Source organism: Protopterus annectens, chromosome 10.part0 (assembly GCF_019279795.1).
Source record: "Protopterus annectens isolate FY-2018-M chromosome 10.part0, PAN1.0, whole genome shotgun sequence".
Taxonomy (NCBI): Eukaryota; Metazoa; Chordata; order Ceratodontiformes; family Protopteridae; genus Protopterus; species Protopterus annectens.
This window is the reverse complement of record NC_056744.1, coordinates 1,654,305,059-1,654,331,721: the sequence shown is the minus strand read 5'-3', so window position 1 is coordinate 1,654,331,721 and position 26,663 is coordinate 1,654,305,059. Positions and strand designations below refer to the sequence as shown.

General features: G+C 43.0%; 1 pseudogene; it reads right to left on the bottom strand.

Moving 5' to 3' along the window:
- The window catches only part of LOC122814375, a 388,456-nt pseudogene that overhangs the window by 282,176 nt on the left and 79,617 nt on the right, over positions 1-26,663 (bottom strand).

Genomic DNA, 26,663 nt, shown 5'->3' with positions numbered 1-26,663 from the left:
GATTTGAGAAGATCTGATAGATATTCCAGGAACTTATCCACCTCAACTCTCTTTGGGTCAAAGTCCCTGGACTGACACCAGAAGAAGAAGAATCTTTTCTGTTTAAGTATGATTTTATTGTATTAGGTTTCCTAGCTTCCTTCATAATACTTAAAACATCCTCAGAATAATTGAGCCTACCTGGAGCCAGGGTTGAGATCATCCATATTATCAGCCTTATAGTTGCTAGGTTTGGATGGAAAAGGGAACTCTTTTGAGTAAGAATATCTACATGCTGAGGCAGCACTTTACACTTTCCTCTTGTCATGATGCCCAACAGAAGGAACCAGTGCTGTCTTGGACAAAAAGGTGCAACTTTTACCGTTTTCTCTTCAATTTTGATCAGTACCCTGGGGATAAATGGAATCAGAGGAAAGGCATACAGGAATAGGCCTGTCTGACTTAGGGAGACGGCATCTATTTTTCCATGTTTTTGAAACTGCAGTGTTACCACAGAACTCCCTCACTTGCCTGTTCAGATATTAGACAAACAGATCCATGTCCAGTACAAATGACAATCTGGTCTGATCGAGAAAAACATCCCCGTTTAGCAATCATTTGTGGAAATCTGCTCTGCCCATCTCTTACACATTATTCTTTGAGGACAATATAGACTGCAGTCAGTGGCATACCCGTTTTCAAAGCCATCTCCCAGGTTTGCATGGCTAGTCTGAAGAGCAGGTAAGAATGAGTCCCTTGTTTGTATATGTTCCACATCACAGTTGTATAGTTTGTCCTTGATCACAGAACTCCTTTTAGGATAATGGCCAAGATGAAGGTTTCAGGATATGGATGACAGCCACCATCTCTGTGATGTTTATAAGTGTCCTTCCTTACTTTGTCCTCCCAAGCACCTTGTATGTCAAGGGCTCCTAAATAAGCCCATCAGGCCAGGTCTGAGGAATCCATGGTAAGATTCATCATAGGTAAAGGTGCTGTGAAGAGACTAATTCAGAGTACATTGCTAAATCCACCATAAGATCTTCCGCTCAATGCAGGGAAGGAAGGGAGTTTTGATCTCTAAGGGATTAGCATGTTGCCACTACCTGTTCCTCAGGTACCACTAGACTTTCCCCAAGTACAGGTGGGCTAAGAGATGCCAAGAAGCCAAGCAGTTTGAGAAATTCCCTGACAGTGATCTGTCTGTTGCATAACGCTTTGAAAAAACTAGGTAAAGTGGGCTCTGCTCAGATAGGTGTCCAGACATAACCAGAGGAAAAAAATAGTCTTTGAGAGGAACTTAATATTGACTTTTCATTGTTGACTGTCAGATGCAAGTTTGTGAGGCAAGTCAGGGTGAATTTCAGTGCCTGAATTTTGCCCTGCTGGGATTCTATCAGTGAGAAAAACTGTACAACCCTTGTCTTGCAAAATGCAATCACTTGAGCCAGAAATTTTGCAAGACTATGGGAGATGTGGGAAAACCAAAGGATAGGGAGCTGAACTGGAAGTGATTGCCCCAGCTGCAAATTGTGGGCATCTTCTGCTCTTTCTGGCAATGTAAATATGCATCTTTCAGGTCTACGGTCATCATGAGTGCATTTGAAGGGAGAACTGGCAACAGACTCAACGCTGATGAATGTGTTGAGATATAAGAAGTTTAGAATAGGTCTCCGTGGATTTCTGTGGAACTGAGAACATTCTTGAAAAAGCTTTGCCCCTCCTCCCTCAGGGGAACTTATCCTGAATTGATTCATATCTAGAATGACTTCAGTGGCACAACAGGTAGCACATACAAACCTTTAGTGCTGGAAGAACAGAAGGCTGTGCGCTTTATTCCCACTCCAGGCAACTAAATTGCTGACACCAAAGTGCAGAATAAGAGGGGTGCTGTACCCCTGAGTGTGTTGTCCTTCAGATGAGATGTTTAACACAGGTCCCATCTGTTTGAGTTGGTGGTAGTTCATGTAAAAAACAAAAGTACAGAAAGTTCCAAGTCTCTGACCAAATTTCTCCCAGTACTAAAAATGCCACTTCAGGTCTCCTCTGAAGAGAAGCTACTAGCCTAGCAGGACTAACCCATGCAACAAAGGGTAGACCCATCATACATAAATAAAATGGTTGGTATGGAGGCCAGTTGGTCTTGAGGGACTGGTGGAAACTCACTTAACTTTGATACATCTAGGAACTGCAGTTTGTAGCAGTGTTTGACTATGTTTACGATTCATATACTTTTGCTCAAGAATTATAGGCAAATCCAAAAATAATGGGAGGGGGCAAAATCGGGGACAATTTTATATATTACTCTTGTTGTTGTTGTCTTCTGGCTTTTTCCGGTTAGGGGTCACCACAGTGGAACTCTGGTCCACTAATGATTGGCAGTAGACTTTTACGAACGTCGAGGTGCCAGCTCGACGTTCAACCTTCCACGAAGGCACACCCATTTACGCATGTCTTTCGAATGCCCACCCAATCGTGAGGAGGACATGCAGACTCCACATAGAAGGCACTCCCTGCACTCCAGCCAAGAAACGAATGGGAGAACCTCTTGCTGTGAGGCAACAATGCTACCGCTGCACCACCACGGCAATTCTAATTCACTTAAAAACATTAATAGGAGCAACAGATTTTACAGGTAACTATTAGAAATGTTGGGATCCACTACAAAAATTCCTGAAATGAGAAGAATGAATCCCACTTCTTGGAATAATCCCTTTTCTATTAGGTATAGCGATCTTAGAGTTGGTAAATATAAGATGGGGATGGGAGGTACAGGTTCTTTCAAAATTAATCTTGGCACAGATATTGGAAGTAGAAGAAAGTACAGTTTTGTACCTACCATAAATGTAGATGTCGGATAGGTATGCATCTGCAGTCATAACATATGGGTTGTCCTGCCTCAGGCAGCCCTTCGGTCGGCCGGATTCCAAAGTCAGGGTCTGGCCTCGGCTGATGTCGCACTTCACCCGACGTCATAGCTCCTGGGGTATAAAGGCATCAGCCGACGCCATTTTCCTCAGTGTTTCTTGCCCCAGATGCCAGGTGCCCTCTAGGAAGGCTAAATTTGGATACATGTAGAAAATTCCAAACAGTAGAAAGCAAAATACATATATACATACAAACAAATACACCATAATAGATTCCCCAAGCTAGCTAAAAGAGGGGTAAGTACCCTAGGAATACCACAGAGGGGAAGGAGGGTGGGTAATCCTGACTGCAGATGCATACCTATTGGACATCTACATTTATGGTAGGTACAAAACTGTACTATGTCCTTCAAGGATGCATCTGCAGTCATAACATATGGGTAGAATACCATAGCCAAACTGGGGGAGGAGGCACTAAGATAATGATGGTGTAGTTAAGATCCCCTGTAAAACTGCAGTTGCAAAACCTGCTCAGGATCTGGAGTATAAAGGAAGATTGTAATGCTTGGCAAATGTATGCACGGAGCTCCAAGTAGCAGCTTCTAAAATGTCTTTGGTAGCCACTCCTCGTAGGAAAGCTGTAGTGGTGGCTGTGGCTCTTGTGGAGTGAGGCCTGATATTTTCAGGAGTTGTCTTTCCATGAAAAGAGTAGCAGAATCAAATGCAATTTCCTATCCATTTTGAAATTGTCTGTTTGGAAATTGCTTTTCCTTGCACTCCTGTTGCATATGCTACCAGAAGCTGGTCAGTTTTTCTGCTGGTTTTAGTTCTGTCCAGATAGTAGCGCAGTTGTCTGTGTACATCCAAGGTGTGCAATAGTTTTTCCCCCCTGTTCTGTGGGTTAGGGAAGAACGTAGGTAAATGAATAGCTTGGTTCAAGCATACCCTGGATACCACCTTTGGCATGAAAGTAGGATTGGTTCTCAGAGACACTCTATCCTGGTGAAAGATAAGGAAAGGCTGCACTGCCATTAATGCCTGTAACTCGGATACCCTTCTTGCTGAAGTGATTGCTAGTAGGAAAGCAGTTTTCCAAGATAAGAACTGTAAGTCTGCTGATGCTGCTGGTTCAAAAGGGGGAAGTGTTAATTTTTCCAGCACAAAATTTAGATCCCATGCAGGCAGAGGTGGTTTCCTTGGAGGTTTTACATTTTTGATCCCTCTTAAAAATTGTCTGAGGAGAGGGTGAGAGAAGATAGGAGGATCCATGTTGTACTCTGCTGAAATTGCTGAAGCATGAATCTTAATGGAAGAATAGGACAGGCCATTGTGGAACAGTTCTGCTAAGTATTCTAGGATGTGTGCTAGGTTTGCCAGTGTGACATTTGTTCCCTTTGATGCACTCCAAATGAGGAATCTCTTCCATTTGGCTGAGTATGTTTTTCTTGTGGAGGGTCTGCGAGCCTCCAGGATAATGTCCTTGACCCTCTGAGATAAAACAGGATGGTTTTGTTTTATGCAATTTTCCAGGCAGTTAGCTGCAGCGTTTTTAAGTTTGGATGCAGGGTCTTGTAGTTGTTCTGCATTAGAAGTAAAGGCCATAGAGGTAGAGGCCATGAGTTCGTCCGAGACATGCTTCTCAGTAGCGGGTACCAATGCTGCCTTGGCCAGTCTGGAGCTATCAGAATCACCTTTGGCTGTTCCTCCCTGATCTTCAGTAGAACTTTGTACATCAATGGGAGAGGTGGAAAGGCATAAACTGTCAGGGCCTTCCAGCTGAAAGAAAGGGAGTCCACCCTCCAGGCTTGTGGGTGGTATTCTCTTGAGCAGAATTTCTTCAGTTGGTGGTTGAGTGGGGAGGCGAACAGGTGTATCTCTGGCATTCCCCATTTCTTTGTTATGTTTTTGAAGATGTCTGGATGCAGCATCCATTTGTGAGCATCCGTGGTAGTTCTGCTTAAGCTGTCTGCTAGTGAATTCTCTTTTCGTGGTACGAATCTGGCCTGCAGTTGAATGCTGAGATTCAGGCCTATGTTCCACAGGTCCATTGCCATCCGGCATAGAGGGTAGGAATGCGTGCCTCCCTGTTTGTTGATGTACCACATGACTGTGGTATTGTCTGTCCTTATCAGCAGATGTCCTTGCTGGAGGAATGATTTGAATGCCTCAATTGCATGCTTCACTGCCAGCATCTCCTTTAGATTTATGTGTAGATTCAGCTGGTCTTGAGACCATAGGCCTTGGATACACTTGTCTTCCATGTCCCCAGCCTAGGTCTGAGGCATCCGTGGTGATGGTCTGCCTTGGTTGTGGTTTGTGGAAAGGCAACCCTCTGTTGGTCTGGCAGGCCTGAGCCCACCACGGGAATTCTTTTTTCAGACATGGAATGATTGGTATCGTGGTTTCTAAACTGTGTCTGTGTTGAGACCATACATTCCTTAGGTACCATTGTAATTTTCTCATATGCAGCCTGGCATGTGGGATCAAGATTATGCAAGATGCCATGTAACCCAGGGCCTGCAGGACTTTCCTTGCAGTAAGCTGAGTTTGTCTTGTCAATGCCATGAAGTAGACTGGGAGTTGCTTTTGTTTTTCTTCTGTGAGAAAAGCCATCTGAGTTAGTGTCCAGTTCTGCACCCAAAAATGTTATCCTTTGGGATGGCACTAGTCTTGACTTCTGTATGTTGACTGTGTATCCCAAGGCTTGTAACAGTTGTATGACATAGGCCAAATCCTTTATTATTTTTGTCTTGTTGTCCGCTTGTATTAGGCAGTCGTCCAGGTATGGGTAGATCTGAATTCCCTGAAGCCTGCAATGTGCAATTACTGATGCCAGGCATTTCGTGAATACTCTCCCGGCAGTAGATAAGCCAAAGGGCAATGCTGAGAATTGATAATGCTCTGATCCTGCAAGAAATCTGAGGTGTCTTCTGCAATCTGGTTGTATAGGGACATGCAGGTATGCCTCCTTGAGATCTAGAGTCACCAGCCAAGACTCCTTGCCCAACATGGGAAGAAGTTGCTGTAGGGTCAGCATCTTGAATTTTGGTACAATGAGATATGTGTTCAGTGCAGACAAGTCGAGAATAGGCCTCCACTGAGTTTCTTTTCTTGGTACAAGGAATAGTCTGGAGTAAAATCCTTGGCCTTGTTCCATAGATGGTACCCTTTCTATTGCTCTCATCCTTAGTAAGTTGATGATTTGTTTTAGAGCCTCTGGCTTCTGGCTTGGTGGAAGGTTTGGCATTCTTCTCTTTTTTGGTAAAGTGTGGAAGTGTAACCTGTAGCCTCTGTCTATTGTTTGCAATGTCCATTTGTCTCCTGTAATGCAATGCCAGTTTTTTTGAAAATAAGCTAACTTTCCGCCCAAGGGTGCTTCCAGTTGTTCCCTGGTAGGCGGAATCAGAGCCAAGTCATTGTGTCTGTCCTGTGGAAGTGGTTGTAGTCGCAGCTGTGGCGGTACTCCTCTGGTTGGCAGGTTGCCACTGATGACCCCTGTAGGCACCCCTTGATTGACCTCTGCCTCCTAGGCGTCTATTTCTGCCTCTCTGTGCTCTGGAGGTGGCTGGAGAGGACCAATTCTTTGAAGGCCAGTTTCTGCTGAACCTCGGAGGTTGGACCTGCAGAAAATCCTTGACTGTTTGCACAGATTTTGCTTTTTCTTCCACTTTCTTTAGAACCTCCTGTGCAGGGGAGCCAAAAGTACAGTTTTGTACCTACCATAAATGTAGATGTTCGAAGATCCACATTGCTGCAGTCCTTACACTTGGGTAGTCCGCTGTCCTCGGTCGGCTCGAATATCAAAGTATAAGGCTGACGTCGGTCAAGGCGCATTTGACTGACATCAGGACGCCAGGGTACAAATGCGCATGCCCGACGTCATATCCTCAGTCTTTTCTTGCCCCAGATGTCAGAAGACCCTAAAAATAAAGGTCAAAACCAAAAGACAGCAAACAACCAACCAACCACCCTTGCACTAAATATATGTACAATATATACAATATACACAATATGTACAACCCAACCCACACAACCACCTCTAACTACAGAGGGGAAGGAGGGAGGGTAAATTGGACTGCAGCAATGTGGATCTTCGAACATCTACATTTATGGTAGGTACAAAACTGTACTATGTTCTTCATCTCACATTGCTGCAGTCCTTACACTTGGGTAGAATCCCAAAGCAGAGGCAAGGGAGGATGGCTCAACCACAAGGAAGCAGGAGCTGCCAGAATGCCCTGCAAAACAGCAGTGGCAAAACCAGCCCTGGATTTAGAGTAAAGTGGCAGGTGATAATGCCTAGAGAAAGTATGCACTGAACTCCAAGTAGCTGCCTCCAAAATATCCTTGGTTGCCACTCCCCTCAAAAAAGCTGTCGAAGTGGCAGTAGCCCTAGTTGAATGAGGCCTAATCCCAGCTGGAATCTCCTTGCCATGATGGGAATAACAGAAAGCAATGCAAAACCCAATCCACTTAGAAATAGTTTGTTTTGACACAGGCTTGCCCTGAGAACTCAAAGCAAAAGAAACAAACAACTGCTTAGACTGCCTGAACCCTTTAGTTCTGTCCAAATAATAACGCAACTGCCTGTGTACATCTAAAGTGTGCAAAATCTTTTCCCCTTTATTTTGGGGATTTGCATAAAAAGTAGGCAAATTAATAGTTTGGTTCAAAGCCACACTAGAAACCACCTTAGGCATAAAGGAAGGATTAGTACGTAATGATACCCTATCCTTATGGAAAATCAAGAAAGGCTCAACCACCATAAGGGCCTGCAATTCAGAAACCCTTCTTGCAGAGGTAATGGCCAACAAAAAAGCAGTCTTCCATGATAAATATTTCAACTCAGAAGTAGCTGCAGGCTCAAAAGGTTGTAGAGTGAGTTTCTCCAACACAAAATTGAGATCCCAAGCAGGAGCAGGAGCTTTTCGTGGGGGTCTTATATTCTTTGCCCATCTAAGAAATTGCTTGAACAAAGGATGAGAAAACAATGGTGGGTCACAATCATAGTGAGCCGAAATTGCTGCAGCATGAACCTTAATAGAAGAGAAAGACAAACCTTTGTCCAGTAACTCAGTAAGATATTTTAGAACCACACTCAAATTAGGCCCAGAAACATCAAAATCTTTCGCTGCACTCCAAAATAAAAATCTCTTCCATTTATCTGCGTACACTTTCCTTGTACTAGGCCTTCTAGCTTCCAAAATAACATTCAAAACTTGCTGAGGAAGTGGAGGCCCACTATGGTTCAAAACAGAATATGCCAGGCTGTTAGGTGCAGAGAGTGAAGCTTGACATTGAGCAAATGGCTGTCCTCCTGTGACAACAGGTGTGGAATCGAAGGCAAAGGCCATGGAGGCTTCCGTACTAGACTTCTCAGTAATGGGTACCAGTGCTGTCGAGGCCAATCTGGAGTTATCAAAATCATCCTTGTCTTGTCCTGTCTGACCTTTAGAAGTACCTTTGGGAGGAGAGGCAGAGGTGGAAAGGCATACACATGAAGATTGCTCCAATTGAAAGAAAGAGCATCCACTCTCCAAGCTGTGGGATGAAACCTTTTTGTGCAAAACTTTGGCAGCTGATGGTTCAGTGGAGAAGCGAACAGATCTATGTCTGGAGTTCCCCATGACACTGTCAATTTCCGAAATACATGAGGATCCAATTTCCACTCGTGGGGATCCATAATTTGTCTGCTCAACACATCTGCTAAGGAGTTCTGTGCTCCTGGCAGAAACCTTGCCTGAATATTGAGGATAAGAATGCGTTCCCCCTTGCTTGTTGATGTACCACATGACAGTTGTGTTGTCTGTTAGAATCAACACCTGCCCTGGAAGAAGTAACTCCTTGAAAGCTATTAATGCAAACTAGACTGCTAACATCTCCTTCAGGTTGATATGTAGATGTTGTAGTCTGGCAGGCCACTTGTCTTGTATCCACTTTCCATTTAGATGAGCTCCCCAAGCTTTGTCTGAGGCATCTGTCGTTAAAATCTGACTCGCCTCTGGCCGGGTCACAGAGAGTCCCTTGTTTAGGTGACATTCCTGAGCCCACCACAAAAATTCCTTTTGAATGCAAGGTATTATTTGAATGACAGTGTCCAGATCCTGGCAGTGCTGTGTCCATATACTTTTGAGATACCATTGCAGCTTCCTCATATGCAGTTTGGCATTGGGAAGCACCAGAATACAAGATGCCATGAACCCTAAGGCTTGAAGGACTGTCCTTGCAGTCAGCCCGGACTGATGAGATAGTTGATGGAAGTAAAGGGATAGACTCTTTTGTTTGTCCGGGGTTAAAAAGGCCATCTGGGATGCTGTATTCAGTCTCACACCCAGAAAGCACATGTCCTGAGAGGGTACTAGACTGGACTTTATTTCGTTCACAGAATACCCCAGGCATCTTAGCACTGCTATCACATATTCCAAATGATGAAGAAGCTCTTCCCTTCCTTGATCCAGAATCAGGCAGTCGTCCAAATAAGGATAGATCTGTATTCCTTTTAGCCTGAAGAAAGCTATCACTGGAGCCAGAACTTTCGTGAACACTCTGGGCGCAGTAGATAAGCCAAAGGGCAATGCAGAGAACTGATAGTGAGAAGTCCCAGCACAAAAACGCAGATACTTCCTGCAACTTAGCCTGATAGGAACATGAAGGTAAGCCTCCTTGAGATCCAAAGTTACCATCCAATGATCTTTGCCCAGCAGAGGTAAAAGCTGCTGTAACGTCAACATTTTGAACTTGGGAATGTCCAGATAAGTGTTGAAGGTAGATAAATCCAAAATTGGTCTCCACATGTTCCCCTTCTTTGGTACTAGGAACAGGCGAGAATAAAATCCTAGGCCCACTTCTGGCATAGGGACCGGCTGTATGGCCCCTATTTGGAGTAACAGAGAAACTTGCTTGTGAGCCTCTATTCTTTGTTGAGGAGGAACGTCTGGCATGCCTTTGAAAGGAGGCAAGGTATGGAAATAAAACCTGTAACCGTGGTGTATGATATCCAATACCCATCTGTCTTGGGTAATTAAACTTCAATTTTCTTTGAAAAGTGCCAACCTTCCTCCCAAAGGTGCTGCCAGACGAGAAGGTTCTGGCAGCTGAAAAGGTAGGTCATTGGGTCTGTTTACGAAAGGACTGACCCCTGCCCTCACCTGAAGACTGTGCAGGAGAACTCCCTGTTCTAGGCCTGAAAGAGCCCTGAGCTCTGCCCCTGCCACGTCTAGATCTACCCCTAGACTGGGAATCATAAGAAGGATACATCCACCCCTTAGTAGGCCAATTTCTACTAAACTTTGGAGGCTGAACCTGCAAAAAATCTTTAACAGTCTGCATAGACTTAGCCTTGTCTTCCATTTTCTTTAAGACTGTCTCAACAGGAGAACCAAACAACACATCAGATTGTAAAGGAGCATCTAAAATCTGTGATTTAACATGGTCAGATAAATTCTGATCCCTCAGCCAGGCGTGCCTGCGAAGAACCGACCCAGTGGCAGCCACCCTAGACGAGGCCTGTACAGCATCAAAACCACATTGCAAAGAATGCTTACCCACCTGTTCAGAAACATGTACTAAATCTTGCAACTCTTTACAATCAATACCTTCCGCCAGAGCATCAACCTTAGACTTCAATTGTGAAAGGAGATAGTTTTGGTATTTTAACATGTGAAACTGGCAATTCAAAGCCCTCATAGCTAGAGTGGAAGAAGTATAAACTTTCTTTCCCCATCTATCCAAAGCCTTTTCCTGGAATCAGAGAAGTCCTGACCTTCCCACTTAAAATGCTCCCTCATAGAATGAAGAGTTTCTGAAAAAGAAAAATCCTCAGGAGGAGAAGCAGAAGGAGTAGAATCATCCACATCAGAATCAGAATAAGGAGAGTACTCCTGCAAGTCTTCAGCCGAAGACTCTGAAACATCCGAAGCCTGCTCAAAACTCCCAGGCTCAGGCTCCACCCTAGGTCTCTTATCAGGAGGGGGCAAAGAACCCCTAATCAAAGAAATTAAATCTTCTGCCATTTTAAGCATATGCTTCTTGGGCACAGTTCCAGAAGAACTAGGGGTGACACCAACTGAAGCTGAACCTGGCCTGCCTCTGGGAGAAGCCTTTGAAACAGAAGGAGAGGGCCTAGCCACCCTAGGAAGGGAGGGGAGTATAGTAACCTGAGAAGCCCCTTCAGCCTGACCTGCCTCCTGAGAGGCCACATCTTGCAATAATAAAGTCTCTCCCTGGGAACCCAAAGAAACCTCCGGTGGAGCCACCGGCTCCACCGACACCTCTAAAGAACCGGCGTCCAGTACAGACGGTTCTTCTAGCCTAGGCTTAACTGCTTTGTCCTTGCGCTTCTTGAAGAAGCGGGCGTCGGAGCATCCGACGGCATTTTATAATTGCACCGCTTCCCAAAGACTAACCTGGCACAATCCAACCTTCTCTTTATAGTGCGTTTATTGAATCTAGCACAAGAGCGACAGCCAACAACGTCGTGCTCAGGCCCTAAGCAAGGAATACACAAAGTATGATAATCTCTATGCGGTATCTGTTTCCCACAAGAAATGCAATTATTGACTTTTTCTGACATCCGGTAAATCGCTGAGGCAAGAAAAACTAAAATATTCCCCAACGGGTACTTAGCCAACTTTGAACTCGGTCTGAAACTTCGAAATCGAAAAATCTCAGAACGTCAACCGGCACTTGCAATGCTGCTTCTGCATCGGACCATGCGGCAAAAAAGACTGAGGATATGACGTCGGGCATGCGCATTTGTACCCTGGCGTCCTGATGTCAGTCAAATGCGCCTTGACCGACGTCAGCCTTATACTTTGATATTCGGGCCGACCGAGTACAGCGGACTACCCAAGTGTAAGGACTGCAGCAATGTGAGATGAAGAACATCAAACTTTGTTTCTCCATAGGGGCATCTAGGAGTTTAGACTTGACATGGTCTGGCAAGGATTGCTCTTTTAGCCAGGCATGCCTTCGAATCACTGCTCCAGTCATAGCTGATCTAAATGAAGCCTCCAGTGCATCATAGCCACATTTTAAGAAATGATTACTGACCTGCTGAGAGTTGTGTACCAAATCCTGAAGGGACTTACGGTCTAAAGGTTCAGGAGAGGAAAGCTTTTTATTCAGCTGATCTAACAAAAATTCTTGGTACTGTATCATGTGAAATTGACAGTTTAAAGCCCTGGCAGAAAGAGTAGCAGATGTATAAACTTTTTTACCCCATCTCTCTAATGCTCTTGACTCTCTTTCAGAGGGTAGGGGGTTTTTGGCAGTGGCAGCTGCAGCACCCTTTGGGCCCTGAGAAATAGTTTCTGGGTCTGCAGCATGGGCCTTATACAAGTGGAAGTGAGAATCCGGGACCCTGTAATATCCGTCAGGTTTGGCAGGGGCCGGGGGAAGAGAATCAGGGGCAGAACTGGAATCATTGTATGCATCATCAACAACTGATAGTACAGGTGGTATGGCTAAAGGCCTATGCTGTGGCAAGTGTAAAAAAGTCCTTAGCCTTTTCCTAGAATCAGAAAAATCCTGACCCTGCCATTGAAAGTGTTGCCTCATTGAGTGTAAAGTCTCCCCAAAGGAAAATTCTTCTGGGGGGAGGCAGAAGGAATTGAGTCTTCTGCATCCGAATCCTCATAAGGTGAGTATGGCCCTTCCTGATGGTCTGATAAATCTGATCCATCCGAGGAATAGTCAGAGGAGAGAGAGGTTCAGGGGGTTCAGTCCTAGGCCTTTTTTCAGGAGGAGGTTGTGAGGCCCTGTCTGGGTGAGGTTGGGATCCCCTAATCAGAGATATAAGGTCCTCAGCAAGGCTGAGAATCTGAGAACTTGAGGAAGGTCTGTGAGAGGAAGCTTTTGTTGGTAAGGCCTTGGAAAGTTTAGCTGCTTTAGCCCTGGAGAAGGCCTTAATAGACATAGAAGCAGGGGGTCTAGCTGCCCCACGTGCAGGAGTAGAGATGTCCAACAGAATGGTGTCGGACAATTCTTGTGCGTCTGCTTCTTCGGTAGGAATTTCTGTAGCCGACTCAGCCGGGGCCTCTGTGGCCTCGGTTGTCGGAGGCATGCTTTCGGCAGAAGGAAGAACCGAGGACTCGGTTTCAGCCGAAACAGAGACACTCGCGGTAGGCCTAACCGTGGTTTCAGCCGAAACCGCGGGCCGCGAGTGTCGGTCCTTTTCCTTGCGTTTTTTGGCTAAATGTGTAGTCGGAGTCTCCGACGGCATTTTATATGCAAAAGCGGAACCAAAAAACTCTTCTGCAAACTCCGACCAACGTCTAAGTGTCCGTCGGTTGAAGGAAGCACAGGCTAAACAAGCTGATACGTCGTGGTCTGGGCCTAAGCAAGGAAGGCAGTAAGAGTGGAAATCCTTATGAGGTATTTGTTTCCCACAAGTTAAACAATTATTTACTTTGTCTGACATCGACTGAGGCAAGAAAGAGTCCCCAACGGGGTACTTAGCTTTTTTAGAAGTCTTCGGTAGCTGAAATCTCTGGATCTGACCGACCGGCACTTGCGAACAGCTTCTGCTTTGGGCACCGCGCGGCAAGAAAGACTGGGGAAAATGGCGTCGGCTGATGCCTTTATACCCCAGGAGCTATGACGTCGGGTGAAGTGCGACATCAGCCGAGGCCAGACCCAGACTTTGGAATCCGGCCGACCGAAGGGCTGCCTGAGGCAGGACAACCCCATATGTTATGACTGCAGATGCATCCTTGAAGGACATCTCCCAAGTTACAGCAACTAGGCTTTGTTAAAGGCGGTAAGTTGTAAGCCTGAAACACAAAACCACAAACATAAGATTATAAGGCTAAACAGTTATTTCAGGTTTGGTGTCACAAGCCTCACTAGGGTCACACCTGCCATCTTCTTGGAGGTAATCCCATAAAGAATCCTCTGAGAGATATTCTGAACAAACTCTCAGTGCTCATTTTGTTCTCCCAAAGTGTGTGTGGATAACATACCATTTAGCGAGTCTAATTCATACCGATTTGTCAGTTAACAGTTTTGCTCTTTTTTTTCTTAATGCTTCAAACAAATTATATATTATATATATATATATATATATATATATATATATATATATATATATATATATATATATATTTATATATGGATCTACTTCATATGGTCGACATTTCAGAAAGTCGACATTCATATGGCAGAGACCATATGATTGACATTCGAAATGTCGACCATAGAATAAAAAACAAAAAGCACAGAAAAAACGTACCTTCATGCTGCTAACAGGGGGGCTCCACCCCCCCCCCGGAACTTAAATATACAAACTCTGAGATCACACTACAGTGTGGAAGATGGAAATTTTTCCATTCCGCACTGTAGGGAGATGCCGGTTCCGCATGGTCGACATTTCGAATGTCAATCATATGGTCTCGGCCATATGAATGTCGACATTCTAAAATGTCGACCATGTGAAGGGAACCCATATATATATTATACATAAATACACATACAGTGGATATAAAAAGTATAAACAGCCCTGTTAAAATGCCAGGTTTTTGTGATATAAAAAAATGACACCGCAATAAATCATTTCAAATCTTTTTCCACCTTTAAATGTGACCTATAACCTCTACAATTCAATTGAAAAACAAACAGATCTGTTAGGGGAAAAAATATAAAAAAATAAAAAACGTACAAGAAGCTGGTTGCGTAAGTGTGCACACCCTCAAACTAATGCTTTGTTGAAGCACCTTTTGATTTAATTCAAGCATTCAGTCTTCTTGGGTAGGAGTCTATCAGCATGGTATACCTTGACTTGACAATATTTGCCCATTCTTCCTTGCAAAAGTGCTCCAAATCTGTCAGATTGCGAGGGCATCTCTTGTGCACAGCCCTCTTCAGGTCACCCCACAGATTTTCTATTGGATTTAGGTCTGGGCTTTGTCTGGGTCATTCCAAAACTTTACTTTTCTTCTGCTGAAGCCATTCTTTTGTTGATTTGGATGTATGCTTGGGGTCACGTGTTGAAGGTGAAACTCCTCTTCAGCTTTCTAGCAGACGCCTGAAGGTTTTGGGCCAAAAGTGACTGGTATTTTGGAACTGCTCATAATTCCCTCCACCTTGACTAAAGCCCCAGTTCCAGTTGAAGAAAAGCAACCCCAAAGCATGAAACTGCCACCACCATACTTCACCGAGGGGATGGTGTTCTTTTGGTGATGCGAAGTGCTGTTTATGCGCCAAACATACCTCTTGGAATTGTGGCCAAAACATTCAACCTTGGTCTCATCAGACCATAACACATTTTCTCACATGCTTTTAGGAGACTTGATATATTGTTTTGCAAATTTTAGCTGGGCCTGGATGTTTTTCTGTGTAAGAAAAGGCTTCCATCTTGCAACCCTACCCCCATTGTCCAGACATATGGAGAATACGGGAGACTTGTCAAATGTAGTACACAACCAGTACTTGCCAGAAATTCCTGCAGCTCCTTCAGTGTTGCTGTAGGTCTCTTGGCAGCATCCCTGACCACTTTTTCTCGTGTTTTCATCAGTTTTGGAGGGATGTCCACTTCTTTGCAACATCACTGTTGTCCCATATTTTCTCCACTTTTTGATGTCTGCCTTCACTGTGTTCCATGGCATATCCAATGCTGTGGAAATTTTTTTGTACTCTTCTCTGACTGATACCTTTCAACAATGAGATCCCTTTGTTACTTTGTAAGCTCGCTGCAAACCATGGCTTTTGCTGTAGCAGGCAACTGAGTAAATCTCAGGAAAATCCTACTTGGACAGCTGAACTTTATTTGTGGTTAATCAGAGTCTCTCTAACTGATGGCAGGTGTGTACCCAAGAAGACTGAATGTTGTATTAAATCAAAAAGTGCTTCAACAAAGTATTAGCTTAAGGTTGTGCACACTTATGCAACCAGCTTATTGTACGTTTATTTTTTATAATTTTCCCTCCAACAGATTTGGTTGTTTTTCCAATTGAATTGTACAGGTTGTAGGTCACATTAAAGGTGGGAAAAGTTTTGAAATAATTTATTGTGGTTTCATTTTTTTATATCACAAAAAACTGGCATTTTAACAGGGGTGTGTACACTTTTTATATCCACTCTACTTTGCACTGTTTAGCCTTCTAGTATGTACTTATCTTAAATGTTTCTTCTCCTTTGCTGCCACCTTTCATTCTACTTTCAAAAAACAAAAGTTACACAAAATCAGAACTGAAAAACTGCTTACTGTTAGTGATTCCATAGGTTCTTGTTTCATAAGCTTCAAATTATTGCCAAATGTCTCCAGAGTGGCCATAATATCATTTTCAATGGATTCAGATTTTATTTCCATCTCTGTCAAAACTACTGCTTCTTCATTCTTGAGCCCCAAGGTACCATCAGGCAGTACCACGTGGGAGGCAATAATATCACGTTTAATGCATTCAATATTTTCTAATATTTTATTTAGAATGTCTGCTTCCTCATTCTGAAGCTGCTGGATGAGCTGTTGCTCCTTATCTCGGAGAAACTGGTGAAGTCTGTAAAATTCTTGTTTAATGTATCGTTCCACAATAAAAGCATCTTCCTGGGAAACAAATATAAAGAGATAAGGTGAATAGTTGTGCCTTACACTCTCAGTTGTATTCATGCATTTTCCTGACAAGACAAAATGAACTCAAACCAGTCCACTGACAAAAACAAACTTTCTTTCTTTAGCACTGGTGACCTGGGCTATTCCCACACGTATGGTTAGCAAGGGCAGAGGATCACCCAGCCTAGGATGCTCTCCTCCCTGCATTTATTTTCCCCAGACTGTATTTTCCTCTCTGTACTTCCACATATTAAAACAGTATGTCTTAGACATTTTTGCCATTTGTATTCTTTTTATCCTAATCAGCTTCCTTAATGGACAACACGTTGGGGCTGACTGAAATCTTAAGATATGTTTTTTAATAATTTTTCTCTCTTGCTCTTGCATCATTTTGCCTATCACATTTGAAAATTTCATGGTAAGGAAAAACACAAATAGCAATGTATCCATAGCAATCTTTTGTTATTTACACTCGCTGGGGTCATAACACTATTCAAGACCCAAGGATTCATGCTCTACTCTCATTTATAGCTGTAGACGTTACTCCCCCTGGCACAGCTCTCAACCGCTTACAGCCAGAAATCTGGACAAAGACATACCTAATGGGGGGACAAAGGCCCAAAAAACTAGGGACAATTTTAAATACTGCTCTTACAAACTTAGAAAGTTGATGGAATAAACAGGTTTTGCATGTGTGTGTGAATTTTCTGAAGGGTATAAAGCCTCATTTTCTGGCTTCAATCTTCAATTTGTCAAAAATTTGCCAGAAAATTCAAAATTTTATGAGGAACAAACCAGAAATATGACGCAAAAATCTGGACAGTTGAGTGGTACATCCTTGAGACATAAACCTATTGAGCCTTTGCTTATTTTTTAATGTTATGTGTACTCCAACATAATGCATATTTCAAACATCTGGGAATATGTGCAAAGTAAATCAATGGATATAGACAGTACATGGAAATGCCATAAGTTACCAAAATAAGAGCACATAAAAAATGTTAGATAAAGCCCAGTATAAAAATAAGACAGTTCACTTTATGTCAGCTTTTCTGCGCAAAGATATCTGTGTGAGTACCAAACTATGCATTTTACTGGGCACAATTTTGGGGATGCTTTGTTCCGTTAACATTTAGAAGATTAATGCACAGTTTATTTCACTATGAAGCTGCCTTAAAAAGAAGATGTAATTAAGACCAGTAATTAAGAATTTTGCTGGCAAAAAGAGGCATAATTGTCTTTTTGATGCATATTGTGACTTACTTAATTAGCCAAGGTTTTCAAGGGCTGACTGACCCGGGGGAATAAGTAAGGTGAAGTGCCGACACAGGACATGAAAATCTAGTTCCATTTTCTAAAAAGGTTATGTTCTCTCAGCTGCTTGCTCTCTTCTCAACAAGCACTTTTTAAAAATATGTGCATCACAGATGAAGAAAAAACAAATACGAAAGAGAAAAAAGTAGATCAATCACTGTAGTCCTAATGGGGATTTGCAGGTTTAGCAGTCTTTTTCCCTAATTCCATTCTAAATGAATGAAAGTATGACCTGATAATAGAGACAAAGGACTTCTGTGGCCTCAATGTGTATTATGGACAAGTTGTCACCACAGCAAGAGGCTCCCCAGTTCAATTCTCAGCTCGGGTGCCTTCTGTGTGGAGTCTGCATGTCCTCCTTGTGTTATCTCTGGGTTTTCCGGTTTCCTCCCACATTCCAAAGACATGCAGTAGGTGGACTGGACACACTCAATTGGCCATAAGTGTGAGTGTGCATGCAAGTGTACAGTGTGGAAGAATTAGTGTGGCAGGGCTAGCCACCCGGCAGTGTAAACCTTGGCTCTAGAGGATTGTCACTGGTAAAGTGACACCCCAAACCTACATGCAAAAAATGGGAAAAAGGGGACGTGGATGGATGAAGCAGTTTTCCAAGAAAACAAGATCACATCAGTACATTTGTCTCAATAAGGTCATTCAAAGTTATAAAAAAAAAAAAAACATCAATAATGAGTTATGCTGCTGGCTAGTCTGCACTAAGTACAATTTCATAAAAAGGTAAATTTTTTCCATTACCATTTCTACCCACACTGATCCTTTAACATTTTTTTCAGAATTCTGATGCTTAATCATTCCTCGTTTCTGTATCATTTTCTTTCCAACTTTATATTCTGTAAGACTAATGTCAGTATGTCCATATTTTTTGGACAATAACTTTTTTCTCTCAGGATGTTATCGACTTCCCCTCCTGCTCTCAGATTAACTTGTATGGGTCTATGGGAATGATGAATACCCCAGACAAAGAAAGGCTAATGAAGATTTACGGGGTCAAACAAGAGGCCTATGACAAAGAAAGGCTCACATGGGCGTGAGTGTTTCAAAAAAAGATCTGTGCGACAGAATGATCCACGAGTTTGTAGGGTTGAACATATCAACACTCTGCATGGGTCTTTACGTCAGAGGTATTTGCATAAGTAAAGCATCATGGCTCATGAGGGTCATTGGGACTGTGTGCCGTTCTATGGTATAGGTCCCTCGGGTGAGATTATTGGATGAGTAGTAAATTTATGAGCTGATGAGGACACCTTGGGTATGTCAGGCTTGGAAAGATACATCTGCTTCACAATGGCTTATTTGACCTTACACAGCTATGGTATGTAAAAATCTGAGAAAATGAAATTACACGGGCCTATGGTCTGAAAGTGAACAATCTGTGACATAATAGCTCATGTAGACATATGGGATGGGGAAAACTGACCTGTCACCTAAGAAGGTAAAAGTGTGTAGGCGGATTCTGGGAAAAAAATTATATATTTGATGGTCATGAAAGCTCTGTTGTGGCTCAGCATTTACATCCATGATGCAAAATGGCTTTGGTCGGTCTACAGGACTGCGGAGCAAAACTGTAACACAGCATTCCTTGTGCATTTATATCTGTGATACAGAATTCAAATGGCTACATGGGCAAAGGAATACACATATGATGTAGAATATCCCTGTGATGATCTATGTGGATGGCTAATGCAGACCGACTTGTGTGGTGTGTAGTATGTACATCTGTGATGGAGAATGATGGGTTTTTTTTCAGGCTCAGTATCCCTTGGTCTAACTCAGGGCACACCTGAAGTCTGATTGAAGATACAAGATGCACTTATCCCACAAAAATGCCTCTGTCAGACATTCACAAGAGACCCTCATTGCACATTTAGGTCCCCATGTCTGCCTGGCACCCAATATGATGACTCCAATGTATCTTCCACTGGTGGTCAGTTGACAGCCCTGTTGTTTTCTTCAGCCAGACATTTGAAATAAGTGGTCACAGGTCTGCAAACATGAATGCATATTACATCACTGACATTTGGTCAAAGTAACTAGGTACCATGAACTCATACAAGCTTCTCTGCATTTACTATGTTGTGTTTGAGATAGACTATGTATAAGCTAAATAGAAGTGCAGCAACAATTCAGCATGTCGGTTCTCATCTGATAGATTATTCATCCCCCTCCTCCAGATATATGTCTGTTAATGCCCATATCAGCAATTATTTCTCCCAGATAAGATTACAGAGTTGGTAGCTGGTACCTTCTCAGTAGACTAACTTTTCCAAGAAAGTACACATAATTTGTATATCCGTTTGGTTAACATACATAAACAAAGGTCGTAGCTTAACTATCAGTGACTCACAGCTGAACTGAGGTAACGGACACATACAGTAGGAAAAATATGCAGCTGTATAGTCCACAGCTAATGACTTGAACATGTCATCACACAAGGCCTCTCACAGGAAGGAACCCTAGAAAAGGGTAATGAACCATGACTGAGAATGGATCAAGACATCACACTGCTTACAAAGCGAAGCTCAACTTTAATGATCCTGCACTTTCTACTTCTTGCACTGTGATGCTCCTCCTTTTTAAATGCCACTTTCTATTTTCAAGTTCTAGGCTGTGTGAATTCATCTCGCTCATTGCTGCCACACAGCTGGCATTGTTCGAGCCCCCAACCTTCACCCTGTACGTGGGACTCACAACAATGCCTCGTGGATGCACTACACTAACCACAATCATCAGTTTGTATCAACTGAGTCCACAATATGGAACCTTGTAGCCATTTTGGTCTGAGCTAAGCTGGGATACAAGAACTGCCCAATTAGCAGGTGTCTGGTCATGGATACAATAGATTCATACGCTTATACTAGGCTAATGACCACCAGCATCTTTATAAGCCTAGAGATGCAACCCAACCCAGTTTTGTCCCAGAGGACCCTGGACACTTCCATGGTAGGGTATGTTACTAAGGACATATCCAGTGTGTGTGTGTGTCTGTGTCTGTGTGTGTGTGTGTGTGTTATCTGGTCATGGATGAACTCTGCCTCATGTGGATGGGGAGCTTATTCCATAACGCTAAGATCCTTTGAGATACGTCTTGGTTTCACCAGCATGTTCTAGTCACTTTTGGATCCTTGGATCTAGTGTTTCTGGAGATATATGTTTTGCAGATATGCAAGAGATCCATCAGATCTGTATCTGAAGATGCCTTATATGCCAGGCATAAATCACTTCTCAGTAACCTGTAGGGGACTGAGTACAGAAATAGGGTCTTAAGGTGATTTGAGTATAACAGGGTATTCATACCCTGGATTCTCCTGGTGAGGAACCTTTGATGGCGTTCCAAATATAACAAGTGCCTGGTTAGGTACATGGCAAAGGGAGCACTGGACTCAGTAATGGATCTGATGAGAGCTGATGAATGTGGTACTAGAAATTCCTCGGACCTGGGTGCCATACCCTTGCTTATGAGTTTGGCAACAGAATGATGTTCTTACTATCCTGGCTATGTGATGGTTGAAGGCCAAATTATTGTCTACATAGGCTTCCAGATTCCTAACTACAGGGTAAACTCTTAAGGGTATTTTATCAGTGGAGCTTGGTTAAATGATTTTCCAGAGGACACAATAATGCACTTCTGTGCATTCAGTTTTAATCAATGGCTTTGGCACCAGTCATTTGTTTGTGTTAAGACTCTCTAGTAGGATGTTGGTTTCATGGGGAAATCTACGATAACTCCCAGTTTATAGTCAACTGTGAAATTCGTGAGCCAGAGGCCTTTGACATTAGCCTTGACTTCTGAGAAGTAGATGCCAAACGGGAGCAGGCCCAACACACAGCCCTTGGGGTACTCTGTTGGTGAAGGTGGTCTCACCGATCCCAACTTCTTATCCATGAGCCATCCAGAAATCCAGTGAATTATGCAGGGATTTAGTTCTAGTTCTGAGTGCGTGTCAAAAATACTTTAGCACAGCACACTACTGAATGCCCCGCTCAGGTTAAGGAATGTCGTGTGCATCATTTTTCCCTTATCCATAGCCTTGGTGACCCTCTAGAAGAAATCTACCAAGCTAAGTAAGCAAGACCTTCCCTTAAAGCCAAACTGAGATGGGTCCAGTTTCTGTAGGCTACCAATGTCCTTGTTCATTTCCATGATAATTCATTCAATGGCTTTGCATGTTAGACTTGTTAGATTGATAGCTCTGTAGTTCCAGGGGTCAGTTGATTTCCCACCCTTATGAAAAGGGAAATCCATGGCAGCCCTACATTCATCTGGCATGTAACCTGTTTTGAGGCTGTAGTTGAAGAGTCAATCAATTAGTTCTGCTAGATCATGTTTTAAGCTATTTATAAGGCTACTTGGGATACTGTTAGGGCCAACTGAAGCAGGGCTTTTGGCCCTAGCACCACCAGGACCTGTTCGTTGATAGTTGGGGAACATGCTTGAAGGGATTTCATGGGGGGCTAGTAGGGGGTGAAGTTAAAGCCAAATTTATCAGCCAGATGATTCACTATGCTGCCCTGGTCAGTGAAGGTTGTGCCATTTACAACCAGTTCTGCATATTACTGAGTGTTACCTTTAAGGTTCCTGACATAGCTAAAGAAGGCCTTGTGATAACCTCCCAGTCTAAGGATAATCCTGACCTCATAAATAGACTTGTTGGACTTTCTTGTTTATTGAATCAGAGAGCTCTTGTCTCTATGACACCTGTTCCTTCTGATTTTATCCATAACATCCCCCCCCCCCATTATCTATCCTGTTAAAGCAAGGATTCTACAAGTGGAGTTTGTTTTTGGTGTTAAATTTGGGCTTACTTCTGGTAGGTATGGTAGCCTCAAAGCAGCTATTTACACGTTTGTACATGATTTTGGTGAATAATTCTGCACAGGTAGCTGTGTTGCTGGGGTTTTGAAGGAGCTGTGAATTTTGACAAACTGTTGCTTAATAGGACGTAATTTGCTTAAGAATAGTTCCTAACTGTTACAGGTTTAGTTGGGTTTTCTGGGTTGAATTTTATTTTCAGGGAGAGAGCTTTGTGGTCTAACCTCACCAAAGAGGATGTGACACAGGGGAAGACACTCTCCCATGAGGATCAGTAATAGATCCATTAAATTTAATACCCTTGTTGTAATATGCATTATTTGGTCAATGGTGTTCATGTTGATAAAGTCCAGGAAACATCGTACCTGTGAGTTACAGGCAATATACATTTCCCAGTCTATAGAGGGCTGGTTAAGTCTCCCATAAATAGAGTATTTGGTTAGATGGTGAGCACCCGTAGTAGGTCTAAGTATGTGAACTTAATTGTCATAGACAGTGACCTGTAACTGGGCAGGACATGCTAAGAAACCTTGTCTATGGAGACCTGGACAATGTGGATGAACTCTAGGGCATCATTCTGTGTAACCAGCCTGGAGTTGTATTTGTTGCTCATGTAGATTGAGTCACCCCTACCTTTAGCCCCTTTCTGTGCTGCTGTTGGTCTAAACGTGTGGAAGGCACAGTAGCCTTGCAGTGCCGGAGTACTTTATATGGCTTTAAACCAATTCTCATCAACAGCACAGATGCATACATTCGACAGAGTGAAGGGAACTTGCAGGGTGTTAACTTTCTTGTTTTGCCTCCTAGAATTGAGCAGTAACACCTTAAGGCTGCTTTAATTTTTTTTTTCTTTATTGTTTGTTATGGTGGTAGTTGTATCAGTTTGACATTGACTAAAAAAAAAAAAAAAAAAAAAAAGTTCTAAAGGGTGAATAAAGTTTTGACAAACATCCGAAAGCCCACGGGGGACAGATGCATACCATCCTTAGCAAAGAAATGTAGTCTGTTAATCATGTCCTCCCATTCTGGCAGATACTGTATCCCCCTGAAGTGACACCAGAAATTGTCAATTATTAAAATCAACCATTTTGTGTTCATACTGTGGTAACATCCTTGGTTAAGGTAGAATGCTGCTCAGTGCAAGGCACGTACCAGTCTGTGACACATTCAGAGAGATTTATATCTCTTTTCATGTAGTCCAGCAAGGTACAGCTCAGGTCACTTAGATCCACATGGACTACAACAGAATATGACTGGCGCCTGTTGTATGCATTAGCTGTATAGGTAAAATTTACAAACTAAGCATTTGTTACTCTCCAGGGCACTGCTAACTAGCACTGAACAGCTTTGTGCAAATGTGATCAATAGGTAGCACACAGAAAAAACGCAAAAACGAACTCCTGTGCCCGCTGGCCAATACATGGCTACACTCTGAGCTCCCTGGAGTGCTTTTTATTTCAAAGAGACCAACTAAACATCTTCTTCCAAAAGATGGTGACGCTGGAATTTCTTAACATAAAGCACAGCAAAAGTAGCTCTCAAGTGCAGACTAACACCAAACAACTAAGTCTCTGGCTAATTCGCACTTCTGCAAGGTGATTTATAAGCAATCAGAAACTACAAATCAAACAAAGAAGTAATGCTTTTTTAACAAAAAGTTAATAAAATGCTTCAAAATGCAATTAAACAGTAGCAATCAGAGTACAACAACTGCAAGTACAAAAATCAAGAAAACCTGCTTATCTTAGCCTAGATGACTCTGGATGGTGTAAACACTTATAAAGCATTGATGAGCTTTGTGGAGGTGTGCACAAGAGCCATGCAAATGTGCATAATTTACAGCAAACAGAAAAACATCTGAAAAATAACTCCTATACCCTCTGTTCAATAAATGACTACAAACCAAGCTACCTGAAGTGCTTCTCAACTCAAAGAGACAAGGAAAAAGTACAGTTTTGTACCTACCATAAATGTAGATGTTCGAGGATCCACATTGCTGCAGTCCTAACTATTGGGGTAGTCCGCTGTCCAGTCGGCCCGAATACCAAAGTATATGGCTGACGTCGGTCACGGCGCATTAGACTGACGTCAGTACGTCAGGGTACTAATGCGCATGACCGACGTCATATCCTCAGTCTTTTCTTGCCCCAGATGTCAGAAGACCCTAAAAAGACAAGGCCAAAACCAAAAACTCCAAACATACCTGCACCAAAAATATATATAATATATACAAAGGTACCAGAATATAATCTCACCTACACAACCACCCCTAAACACAGAGGGGAAGGAGGGAGGGTAAATTGGACTGCAGCAATGTGGATCCTCGAACATCTACATTTATGGTAGGTACAAAACTGTACTATGTTCTTCATTCCACATTGCTGCAGTCCTAACTATTGGGTAGAATCCCAAAGCAGAGGGAAGGGAGGCTGGCAAATCATAAGGAAGCAGGAGCTGATAATATGCCTTGCAAAATAGCTGTGGCAAAACCAGCCCTAGACTTAGAGTAGAGAGGAAGGTGGTAATGCTTAGAGAAAGTATGCACTGAACTCCAAGTAGCTGCCTCCAAAATATCCTTAGTTGCCACCCCCCTTAGAAATGCTGTTGAAGTGGCAGTAGCCCTAGTGGAATGAGGCCTAATCCCAGCTGGAATCTCCTTGCCATGATGGGAATAACAAAATGCAATGCAAAACCCAATCCACCTAGAAATAGTTTGTTTTGACACAGGCTTGCCCTGCGAACTCAAAGCAAAAGAAACAAACAACTGCTGAGACTGCCTAAAATCCTTAGTCCTGCTTAAATAATAACGCAATTGCCTGTGTACATCTAAAGTGTGCAAAATCTTTTCCCCTTTATTTTGGGGATCTGCATAAAAAGTAGGCAAATGAATAGTTTGGTTTAAAGCCACACTAGAAACCACCTTAGGCATAAAGGAAGGATTAGTACGTAATGATACCCTATCCTTATGAAAAATCAAAAAAGGCTCAACCGCCATAAGGGCCTGCAACTCAGAAACCCATGGCCAACAAAAAAGCAGTCTTCCATGACAAGTATTTCAGTTCAGCAGTAGCCGCAGGCTTAAAAGGTTGTAGAGTAAGTTTCTCCAACACAAAATTGAGATCCCAAGCAGGAGTAGGCGCTCTACGTGGGGGTCTTATATTCTTTGCCCCTCTAAGAAATTGCTTGAACAAAGGATGTGAAAACAATGGTGGGTCACAATCATAGTGGGCTGAAATTGCTGCAGCATGAATCTTAATGGAAGAGAAAGACAAACCTTTGTCCAATAACTCAGTAAGATATTGAAGAGCCACACTCAAATTAGGCTCAGAAATCTCCAAATTCTTTGCTGCAGTCCAAAATAAAAATCTCTTCCATTTTTCTGCGTACACTTTCCTTGTACTAGGTCTTCTGGCTTCCATAATCACATTTAAAACTTGTTGAGGAAGTTGAGACCTGCTGTCTTTCAAAACAGAATATGCCAGGCTGTTAGATGAAGAGAGTGAAGCTTGACATTGAGCAGATGACCTTCCCTCTGAGACAACAGGTGTGGAATCAAGGGTAAAGGCCATGGAGGCTTCCTTACCAGACTCCTCAGTAATGGGTACCAGTGCTGCCGAGGCCAATCTGGAGCTATTAAAATCATCCTTGGCTTGTCTTGTCTGACCTTTAGAAGCACCTTTGGGAGAAGAGGCAGAGGTGGAAAAGCATACACATGAAGATTTTTCCAACTGAAAGAAAGAGCATCCACTTTCCAAGCTGTGTGATGAAATCTCTTCGTGCAAAACTTTGGCAGCTGGTGGTTTAGTGGAGAAGCGAACAGATCTATGTCTGGAGTTCCCCATGACACTGTCAATTTTTGAAATACATGAAGATCCAGTTTCCACTCGTGGGGATCCATGATTTGTCTGCTTAACACATCTGCTAAGGAGTTCTGTGCTCGGCAGAAACCTTGCCTGAAGAGTTAGTTGCAAGCTGAGCGCAGTCTCCCATAAAATCATTGCTTGCCTGCACAATGGGTAAGAATGTGTTCCCCCTTGTTTGTTGATGTACCACATGACAGTTGTGTTGTCTGTTAGAATCAACACCTGCCCTGGAAGAAGTAACTCCTTGAAAGCCATTAATGCAAACT